Here is an 11,960-nt window from a genome sequence, read left to right as displayed (position 1 = left end):
TTTTGGTGCACGGTAAGTCCTTCAAAAGAAGCTCCAAATTAGCGCAGCGCACAGGGAGAGGAGCGTGGCGCACAGGATGAAATTTTGTCATTTTGGTAAAAAAAACTTTGTTTTTTCGCCTAGTTTCTTCTTGGTTGACTTTTCTCTTTCTAATAGTCAAACTCATGATGTAATTTGATGTGACTTGATGGATTTTGATGTAAATATGTTAAATTTTCACTCATAGAGGTAGATTCATCCATGAAAAGGTAGTTTGCAACTGAATGAATCAGTTTCCTAGTTTTTAGAGGCAAGTTGTTCCACTGCCTACTTTTTAGTTCTCAGTTTAGATCTTGTTGAAACAGCTCCTAAACTTATGAGTTCGACCCCTAAAGGCTAGGATGAGTTGTTTATTGCCTATATCTACTAGTTTTTCAGTCATTGGTAAAGGTTGGACTCTTGTGAATGCTTTGAGCATTATTGTACACTCATTTCAGCAGTTTGGCAAAGGAATAGACCAGGGTTTGCAGCACTTTATGGGATTCTTGTGGCAACTTGATTTGGTATTGTGTTTCCTTCTGTAATTGCAAGTTTACATGTGTTTTATGTATGCCATTATCTCTCTCTTTTCATCTCAACTAAATGAAACAAGGATAAAGGTAGAATTCATTGAGTTGTAGTGCTCTACCTAGGGTTTTGTTTAGTTATTTATGTTTTCAGCTATTTGAAGAGGATCCCTGAGACTTTCATGCCCTCTCCAACTCCTCACCGGTCTAAAAGCTCTCCATCTCACTCAATTTTAAGTACTAAACCATTTTCCTTCCTCGCCCCATAGAGATCTCTGCAAGACTGTGTCCATTCCCCGGACCCAAATCTGCCTTTCACATTTGAGCCAGCAAAACATAATCAAATTCATTCAAACTCTTCTAAACACATACCTAGCCTAAAATCAATCTTTACATTAGTCATCTCAAGCCTCATTGATCATATTTTACTGAGATTGACAAGGAGAGAGCCCTCTCCCGACCTGGTAGGGCTAGCTACTAGGTTAAGCGTGGTTTGATGTTACCTTAGATCCTGCCTTTCTCAGCCTGAGGTAGATTTAGGCCCTAACATAGTGGCGACCATACTGGGGGAGAAAGATTATTTTCATTGTTTGGATTTGTAGACTACAGAAGGAGCTTGAAGTTAGCCAAGTAGCCTTCGAAATGCTCTTGCTTTGCATTAGCGAAAGTAGATGAATGCTGCTTCAGTCAATCTCCGGTCTAGTTTATAAACTGAACATCTGATCTAAATGATTACCCCAGTATCATTAAACAATTCTAGACTTTGGATGATGAGTTTAGAATTTGATAGGCTGGATAAGTTGATTTTGTTCGTTTTATTTTTGGGAATAATTCAACACGCTGGCTTCCAGAAGATACACTAGAACAAATCATGATCCTGATCCACCTCCTATGTATGAAAAACCAAATCTTATTCTAAGAATTCTTTGCCAAGAAAGTTCTGTGATTCCTATGTTTAGATCTCGTTCATGTCCCATTGTTTTTGAATATCTTGAAGATCTTGAGTTTGACGAACATTTTGATCTGTCGTTGTTTGAGACTAAATCTAAAAGTGTTGTTGGTTCTACTGTCCTAAATTTGGAGTTTGTCAAAGACCTTGAAACTGAAAGGGAAAATAGATCAATTGACAGTTATATCTTGAATCTTCAGACTTCCATTGTGGCTTCAAATATTCCTGAGTTTTTAGAATCCACATCAGCAACTCTTGGTTCATCCGCTCTTGCATCTAGTTCAGAAATTCCTACCAAACCTCCTTTCATTCCCACCATTCCCGTGCAGCCCAATATATTAGATCAGAGACCTCCTGTCTCTTCACCCCCATCCACTCCTTCTACACCTCAAACATCAAGAATTTCTTCGCCCCCTTCAACACCTCATACATCAGCTGCTCCAACTCCTCCTACATCCCCAAGGCCAGTTGTAAATCCACCTAGAGCAATGGCTGCCCGATATGCACCTCTTGTGTTGCCTCAAAACTTGGATGCCATGCCCACTGACTACCAAAGCAAAATCCCATTGTTTGATGGCACTCCTCAAAGTATCACAGCTCAGCAACATGTGGATAGGATGATAGATTTCTTTGACCTTCATGAGATTGATGTCGAAAATGTGACTATGAGACTATTTGTGCAAACTTTTGGAGGTGAAGTACGGAAGTGGTTCAGAGCTTTGCTGGCTGCAAGTATCACTACATTGGCTAATCTTCAGAGACAATTCTTGGATCACTGGGAAGTAAATAAAAACCCTCTTCAAATCCTTTCCGAATATGAGAACATCAAGAGGAATGTTGGTGAGAGTGTCCAAGATTATTGTATTAGATTTAATTCTGTTTACAATGCAATTCCTGCTGATATAAAGCCACCTATGGGGCTGGCATTGATTAAATTTCCTGATGGCTTCAATCCTGATATGGCCTATCAATTAAGAGAAAGAGATCCGCACACATTGGAAGACATGCAGAAAATTGCAATCAGCATTGAAGCAAATCTGCTTGCCAAAAGAGCTAGAACAAAGGCTGAAAAGAAGGTAACCATAAAGGAAGAGGCTTCTACTTCATATCAAGTGCGCCGTAAGATTGAGAAGATGTTTGACAGATTAACCATTGATAAGCCTAAAGCACAAGTCAGAAATCCAAACTTTCGTGGCCGGCAGCAACCACAATTTAGAATCAAGCAATGAGAGCAAGACCAAGCGGCACGGCAGCAAGTAAAGACACCCCTACAGCAGAATTTTGTACATGGTCTGGAATCAAATGATGAGAAGAATGTAATTGGAGAGTAGAATCATTTCTTTACACCTGATGATATGCCAATTTTTATCACCGAAGATGAGGAGTATTCAGAAAGCCCAGCTGTACAAAGGGATGAAGATTTCATCTTGGCAAACGAAACAGTTCTTGAAGAAGAGTCTGACGAATATTAGAGGGGATACATGAATGCTTTGATAGCCCAGCAACGACAATATTCACTCAGGAGTAGAGATGTACCCATAAATCCAATTCAGAAAAGGAAGGAAGTGACACTGCCAAAGAATGATCCTCCCATTGTGCAGAAAAAGGGAAAAGAGACAGTTGATCCTACCACCAGCAAAACACAATCAGCGAATGAAATATCAAATCAGCCAATTGTATTAAAGGAGAAAAGTGAAAAGAAGGATGCTTCAGCCAAAGAGGTAGAGAAAACTTCAGTATTTAGCTTAGAAAATGAAATTGATAAGTTAAAAGTATCAATTCCTTTGACTGAGTATAAAGGTCATGTGTCTTGGATTTTGAATTTAGATCCATTATCTGATATGGTAAACGTGGAGGACGACCAACCTAAGTTGATCTTTGGTCCAGCATTAGAAGTTCAGTCCCAGGATAGTGATGTATCTCCTTTTTACATCAGTATTAGGGTGCATGACTATGTATTACACAACACTATGTTTGATTCCAAAGCCTCTCATAATCTCATGCCTAAGGCAATCATGGAGAAATTGGGTTCGGACATCACTAGAAAGTATCATGACCAGTATTCCTTTGATTCTAGTTGAGTGAGATGCATTGGTCTTATTAAAGATTTGGTTGTCAGTTTGGATCAGATTCCAGCGAAAAATGTTTTGATGGATGTGGTTGTGGCAGATATTCCTCCTAGATTTGGCATGCTTCTTTCCAGATCTTGGGGAGCAAAACTTAAAGGGACATTGTAGCTTGATTTCTCCTATGCTACTATTCCCATGTTCGGTCAGATGAGAAAATTATACTGGGAGCACAAGATGAAGTACATGATCACTAGCAAGGAGAAACCAGTAAATCATCCAATCAACTATGTACATACTGATTTAGAATCATTTGTTTTATATTCTGATAGCTTTAATGATGTAAATAGCCAATTAGTTGAAGTAGAAGCCATTCCGGAGATCACTGAAAATTTCATAGATGTATTAAAGAAAGAAAGACAAAGACTTGATAGTACCGCTGAGCAAGCAGCCTTCCGACAGCAACAAAATTTTGATGGACAGCAAGGAAAAGTAAAAGAGCGAACAAATTTCAGCATTTGGAAGAGGAAGAAGCCGGTTTGTGGAGCATGGATTTTGATGGCACAGTAGGAAAGGAAGGTGTTGGAATTAGCATCTGGATACGCAGCCTTGTTTTCTCACCAAACAAAGTGCCAAGTAATGTAAGGGTTTGTTCATATAAATTGGCTTTTGACTATTCAAATAATGAGGCTAAATATGAGGCTTTAATTGCTGGTTTGAAAATCCTTAGAAAGTTAAATGCTAAAAAAATTTCAGTATATGGCGACTCCGAGTTAGTTATCAAGCAAGTGAAAGGGGAATACCAAGCTAAGAATCCTTGAATTCAGGCCTACCGCAACGCGGTATTAGATATCTTGAGATTGTTTCCAGATTACACTTTGACATGTGTCCCTCGTGTTCAGAATGTTATTGCAGATTCACTTACAACAGCAGCAAGTAATTTGAAAATTCTGATGAATTCAAACAATAAGTTTGAAATTCATGTGAAACATTGCCCGGCTGTCCCTGATAATCAAAGGTATTGACAGGTGTTTCAAGATGATAAAGAGATCGAAGAATTTTTGCAAAATGAAGGTAAATTCAAAGACACTGCTATCGATGGGGAGCTTGATGATGGTGAAGCAGATATAGAAGTTAATCAGATGGAAGTTTTGCAACTGAAGGACAATTTCATTCCTAAAGGTCTAATACCTTTAGAGGAGTTGTTTGATCAAGATGATGTAGCCCAAAAACCGAGCTTGCTACCAACCGAGAAAGGAGTTGAGGATGTGAACATTGGATCAACAGAAAATCCTAAAATGGTGAAGTTATCAAAGGTGTTGCCTCCATAGGTAAAAGCAAGGTACATCATTTTATTATCCTCATTTTCCGATGTATTTGCATGGGACTATTCAGATTTGAAGGCATATGATAAGAGCATAATTCAGCACATAATTTCGATCAAGCCAAATCAAAAGCCATTTTGACAGAAGCTAAGAAGGATAAATCCAAAGTTGCTGCCCTCAATAGAGAAGGAAGTGAATCAATTGTACAAAGCTGGTATAATCGTCCCCATAAGATTTTCAGATTGGATTTCTAATTTGGTGCCCGTGCGCAAGAAAACAAGTGAGATTCGATTATGTATTGATTTCAGAAATCTGAATAAAGTATCTTTGAAAGATAACTATCCATTGCCCAAGATGGATCACATACTTCAAAGAGTAGTTGGAGCATCCCGCATGTTGCTACTTGATGGGTATTCTGGTTATAACCAAATTCTAGTCCATGAGGATGACAGGGATAAAACAGTGTTCACCACTCTGTGGGGAACTTTTCATTATGCTAAGATGTCCTTTGGATTAAAGAATGCTGGTGCGACCTTTTAGCGGGCCATGGATATTGCATTTTCTAATGAAAAAGATGTATTTTTAGTTGTTTATCTTGATGATTTGACAGTTTTTTCTAATTCAGATGAAGAGCACCTTTATCATTTGAAGATTGTATTTCAGCGGTGTAGAAAGTATGGCATATCTCTCAATCCAAAGAAGAGCTTGTTTGCCATGGATGAAGGCAAGCTTCTCGGTCATATTATATCCAAGGAGGGCATCCGCATTGATCCAGCTCAAGTGGAAGCCATTCAGAAAATTGATTTTCCACGAAGTAAAAAGGATATCCAATCATTCAACGGTAAGATGAATTTCTTATGTCGCTTTGTGCCCAATCTTGCAGAACATTTAAGGGAAATCACAAACATGCTAAAGAAAGATAGTGTAGTGAAGTGGACCGAGGAAGCAATTAAGTCTTTCAATTTGGTAAAGTTGGCCCTTTCTTCAGCTCCGGTTTTGATCAGCCCGGATTATTCTCAAGATTTCATTTTGTTTTCATTTGCTTCGGATCATACAATGGCAGTGGTCTTAATGCAGAAAAGAGACCAGCTTGAGAAACCAATTGCTTTTTTCAGCAGAACCATAAGGGATGCAGCTTTAAAGTATAATATTATTGAAAATCAAGCTCTTACTTTGGTAAAGGCATTGAAATATTTTCGAGGCTATATTCTGCATTCTCACATCCTTGCTTATGTCCCTAATGCTGCCGTTAAAGATGTCTTAGTGCAAATAGATCCAAAAGGGAGACGAGGCAAATGGATCGCTGCTTTGTTGGAATATGACATGGAGATCAAACCAACAAAGCTCATCAAAGGACAGGGGCTGGCCAAGCTAATGGCTGAGTCAAATTTGCATGCCTTGGACATTAATCTCATTGCTGCCATGTCTGAGGAAGATGAAGAAAGTTTGCCTGTTCAGGTATCAGAAATTTTTCTTCTTTCTCCTTGGTATTCGGACATTGTTTATGTGCTCCAAAATCTGTCACCACCACCTGGAATGGCGAAGAACTAAAGTAGGAACCTGAAATTAAAGGTTGCCAAGTTTCGTATAAAGAATAATGTGCTCTATTGGAAAGATCCCGGTGGTGTCTTGCTCAATTGTTTGGTTGAAGAAGAGGCAAAACAAGTTATGGAAGACTTTCACAAGGGAGATTGTGGAGGTCATCTATTTTGGAAGACAACAACCAATAAAATTTTGAGAGCGGGATATTATTGGCCAACTCTCTTTGCTGATGTGTACAAAACTGTTACAAGCTGCCACGAATGTCATATTTTTCAAGGTAGGAGAAAATTACAGCCTTTACTGCTCAAACCAATTGAAGTAAGTGCTCCGTTTCAGCAGTGGGGTTTGGACTTCATTGGCGAGATCCATCCTACTTCTTCAGCACAGCACAAGTGGATCCTCACAGCGACAAACTATTTCACTAAATGGATTGAGGCGATTCCCACTAGGCAGGCCACTGATTCAGTAATCATTTCATTTCTTGAAAACAATATTTTGTCTCGTTTTGGCTGTCCAAACAAGCTGATCATTGATAATGCAGCAACCTTTAAATCTAAAAGAATGATTGAATTTTGTAATAAATATCAAATTACCTTGGGGCATTCAACTGCATATTATCCACAAGGTAATGGATTGGCAGAATCCTCAAATAAATCCTTGGTCAATATTATCAAAAAGCTGCTAGAAACAAACAAGAAGAGTTGGCACAAAAATCTTGTTAATGAACTTTGGGCAAATAGAGTAAGTCAAAAAAAATCTATAGGCATGTCCCCTTTCGAGCTCGTGTATGGTGTTGACACGGTATTCCCGACCTCTCTCACAGTCCCAGTGGTTAAACTTCTGCAAGAAGCTGGCAGCGAGGATGATCATTTTTAGCAAAGAATCAATCAAATGATCCATTTACAGTAGACTAGAGAGGAGGTTTTCTACAATACTTTCAAGCTGCAAGAAAGGATCAAGAAAATATATGATCGAAAGGCAAAGGCAGACAAGTTTCAAATAGAAGACATAGTGCTGAAATGGGATGCGCGAAACGAGGACAAAGGTAAGCATGGAAAGTTTGAAAATCTTTGGAAAGGACCTTTTAAAATTGTTGCATATCGGGGCCAAAATGCTTTCCTGCTGAAAGAAATGAGCGGAGAAGATTGTCCAGGTGGCCCGATCAACGGGTGGCTGCTCAAATGGTACTATTTCTGAAATCTTTTCTGCTGTCATATGTATCATTTTACATACCAATTTACTTTATTTCATTGCAAGTGTGTACTGTCATCATTCATTCAGTTTGGGGCCCGAAGTGAAGGCTATAAAACTAAAGGTTTGATTTCAGTTTTGGTTTGGATTGTTTGAGTCAGGTCTTTCAGTCGATTTCAGTCTTGAAATTGAGTCAGATTTCAGTCCTAAAATTGTGTCAAGATATTGGTTTTGGTTTGTCAAAGGTATTGACTCCATAGCCCAATGGATGAAGGCACTGCCTACTTTCCCAAAGATCTGTAGTTCTTGGCACCTCCAAGGAGCTACCATCCCCATTGGAGCCAATGTTAGTGTCGGTATCTTCATCCCTCCATCACTAATCAAATTCTCTTATTGCATTGCATTGTTAGGTGTCTCATCCGATCAGCTGCATTCCATTAGGATCATGGATCATCTGATGGTAGGGGCATATTATACATTTTCCCTCATGCTCTTAACCTGCTGGCCCATTTTCATACATCTAGATCATCTGCAGTCATTTTTTGTCCTTAAATCTGCAAAAGTCATTGTTAGGATTTTAGGTCTCATTAGGTCTAGGGTTTCGTCAATAAGGTCCTGAAAACACTCAATAATGGTCAGCAAGTGCATGAGGAGGTCAAATAAAGTCTCAGCGGCAATAATTTCAATAATCACATGCTCAGTGATTGATTTTTTCCTCAAAACCCTGTTTTGAGGAAAAACAGAGTTTTTATATGTTTCATGTACTAAAGTCTCATGTAATTTCATTTTTTCATATGTAATAATTTCAGAGGCAGCCCTGGTCACTTTTCCAAGCCTCTGCTACTTCAGTTCCTACAAAAGAAACAAAATGCCAAAGTATTTAGTCCATCCAAGGCAAAAATAAAGCAAACTGCCTAAAACAGAGTTTTAAAAAGCAAGTGAAAGTCAAACATTAGAAAAGTGGGTTTTCTTGAATGAGAAATTAAAATCCATTGCTATATAAAGTATATTCATATCAAAGAGGTTCATTTGCATGTCAAAAGTGAAGGAGAGCAAGTGTATTTGTGTTTCAAAAGCCAAGAGAACAATTTTTGTGCCAAAACAAGGAAAATCGCAGGCGTGGCACACAGAACCAGCACGGCGCACCAGGCACTAGTTCACAGTGTAATTTTATAAGGGGCGTGGTGCACAGAGCAAGCACGGTGCACCTGTGAGGTGGCACAACGCACAGGTCTACAAGGCCCGAAAATGCTCACAGCTTCCTCCAAGCTCTCAAAATTGCTAAATTCTCCATTGTCCAAGTAAGTTGATGCTCCCTCAGGGCCAATGCATGAGTTTGTCTTAGTCTTCTTGGTGATTTAATAGGGAAATATTGAAACCCTAGTTCCTTGCAGTTTGATAAAAAACCATTGCATAAGGTTTACAAATTGTATTTTTTTTGCTACTAAACCTACTCCTATCATTTTCACTCCCTCACTTCATTTTCTCTCTCCCTTTTCATTCATATTTCCCATTCCATATTCCCCATATCCCTAAACTACTAACCCTAAATCCCTATCCCACTATCCCAAAACCCTAGTCAAATATCCCCAAACCCTAATTGTTATTCCTTAACCCTAAATATCATCCCCTAGACCCTTCTATTCCCCAAAAACCTATTAGCAGCATTCCCAAACCCCTCATTCACATTCCCTCCACAGTCCTTCATACATTCATATCTTTGGCAGCAAAAACCTATTGACACCATAAAATATCTTCATACTCATCTAAGAAAACTCAAACATTGGCAAACATGGAGTCAAATTCTTCCTATGACAGAAATGAGGAAACAGTCAGTGATTCTTCTAGAGAAATGCATGCACCAAGGAGGCCTCATAAGAGTGGAAAACATAACCGGGAGGAGCCTACTTCACTTGTCGAGCTGTTGCCCTGTCCTCTTGTTGTCACATGTTTCCAGTATCAATCATGTTATCAATTTTGTGAATTGGTGGAAAGAGTCAAGTACCATAACAAGCTTGCCCGACTGTTTGTACTCCATCTTCATAATGGTCAAGTCAATCTGGCAGGTGTGACATTTACCTTGACACCTGAGACTATATCTCAAGCAACCAGTATTCCAAATGTCGGTGAGCAGTGGAATAAGGGGCAGCTGGTAGACAGGGAACATTATGAGCCTTATATCAAGGCTGGTTTTCAGAGGCAGATTAGTAGAGTTTTCCCTTTCAGGTTCCTTCAGGACACATATGCACCCTTGATGAAACTCATAATTAAATATTTCAGTTGTGAGGGCAGATTTTCTCGCCTGTATGCCTACCACATCAGATTGTTAATGCACTTCACTAGGGTGAGAATGATGAATCTCCCCTATTTTATTTGTTGGAATATTGAGAAGATGACCACCTTGGTTCAAAGGAAGCCTCCTCATCAGTAGTATAACAGCATCTATCACTTTGCACTCATCAAAATTGTGGTCTTGCATCAGCTTGGTTTGTTGAATATCTCATGGGAGGATTTCAATGCACATGAGGTCTTTATAGGTCCTAAAGTACCCCCATAAGTTTTTCATGAGGCAAGAGAGCCTTCACATCAGCAAGAGGTGCATGAGACACAGACCACCAGTGTGCCAGTGTTTGTTACATACCAAAAGGGCACAAGGAGATTGTTTGCAGTAGCAAAACAAGTACTATCTCCACCTGGGGTGGAAGGGGTCTCGTTTCCTTCAACAGAAAAGCAAGTACAGGGCAAGGGTAAGCAACCATTACATGATGAGGGGCCTTCAGGAGGACAAAAGACAGATTTCATTCTTATTCAGGATGATGACACCGATTTGGGCTCCCAAAGCTCAAAGCTCAAGGAGATCATTCAGGAACAACAAGATGACATTCATGATTTTTCTCTCAACATGGAAAGAGCCAAGTGGATAATCAAATATCTGGAGCAAAGGAACAAATAGCTAGAGGATCAGCAAACCATCATGGAGCTTCGAAACATAAGAGAAAATTGGCATGCTGCTAAGAGGAGGAAAATCAAGTTGACACCACTTGAACAAGAAATTGATGTTGATCGTGAATCTTGGCTTGAGAGGGAAAATATGCACTTGGAAAAGATGATAGAGAAGGCCAACAGGGAGAAAAAGATGTTGAGGCACATGGCCTACCACTACTTGGTGAGAAACAAGGTGTGCAAAGCAAGAATCAGGATTTTGAAGGCCAAGTTGAAGAAAGCATCGAGGAAGCGAAAAGAGCAAGATAGACTCTAGATCTTGGCTAAGGCTTCCTTAGCCCAACATAACACTTGATGAAGGACACTCAGCCCAAATTTCAAGAAATTTGGGAAACTTTTTGCAAATTTTGAATTTTTGGCCTAAAAAACAGGTTTTTCTGCCTGGTGCGCCGCGCCACCTGGCGCGCGCTTTTGCTAGGGACCTCCTTTTGAGGAAAACTCAGCATTTTTGGATTCCTCATGGAAAAATATGAATTCCCTCACATGGCCAAGAAATTTTGACAGGTTTTGAGCTTCCAAAAAGGTCAAAAACACCCCAAAAATGACCTTTCTGCCCCTTTTTGGCCACACAGGAAGCAGTGTTGGGAGAACTCATTTTTGGAGGGGAAAATGGAGGCCAAATTCAGAAATTCCACTTGTTCTAGAAAGTAGACAAGTAGACCGTTCAAACAAGCCCACTTGGAGAAAATTTGGTACACGGTAAGGCCTTCAAAAGCAGCTCTAGAGTAGTGCAGCACACAGGGACAAGAGCGTGGTGCAGAGGATGAAATTTTGTCATTTTGGTAAAAAAACTCTATTTTTTCGCCTAGTTTCTTCTCAGTTTGACTTTTCTCTTTCTAATAGTCAAAATCATGATGTAATTTGATGTGACTTGATGGATTTTGATGTAAATATGTTAAATTTTCACTCATAGAGGTAGCTTCATCCATGAAAAGGTAGTTTGCAACTGAATGATTCAGTTTCCTAGTTTTTAGATGCAAGCTATTCCACTGCCTACTTTGTAGTTCTTAGTTTAGATCTTGTTGAAACAGCTCATAAAATTATGAGCTCGACCCCTAAAGGCTAGGATGAGTTGTTTATTGCCTATATCTACTAGTTTTTTAGTCATTGGTAAAGGTTGGACTCTTGTGAATGCTTTGAGCATTATTGTACACTCATTTCAGTGGTTTGGCAAAGGAATAAACCAGGGTTTGCAGCACTTTATGGGATTCTTGTGGCAACTTGATTTGGTATTGTGTGTCTTTCTGTAATTGCAAGTTTACATATGTTTTATGTATTCCATTAGCTCTCTCTGTTCATCTCAACTAAATGAAACAAGGATAAAGGTAGAATTCATTGA

This window comes from Pinus tabuliformis, chromosome 1_2 (assembly GCF_031772625.1).
Source record: "Pinus tabuliformis cultivar Carrire ecotype Pingquan chromosome 1_2, CPIR1, whole genome shotgun sequence".
NCBI classification, from domain to species: Eukaryota; Viridiplantae; Streptophyta; class Pinopsida; order Pinales; family Pinaceae; genus Pinus; species Pinus tabuliformis.
The sequence above is the reverse complement of the archived record's forward strand: the minus strand, read 5'-3'. Positions refer to the sequence as shown.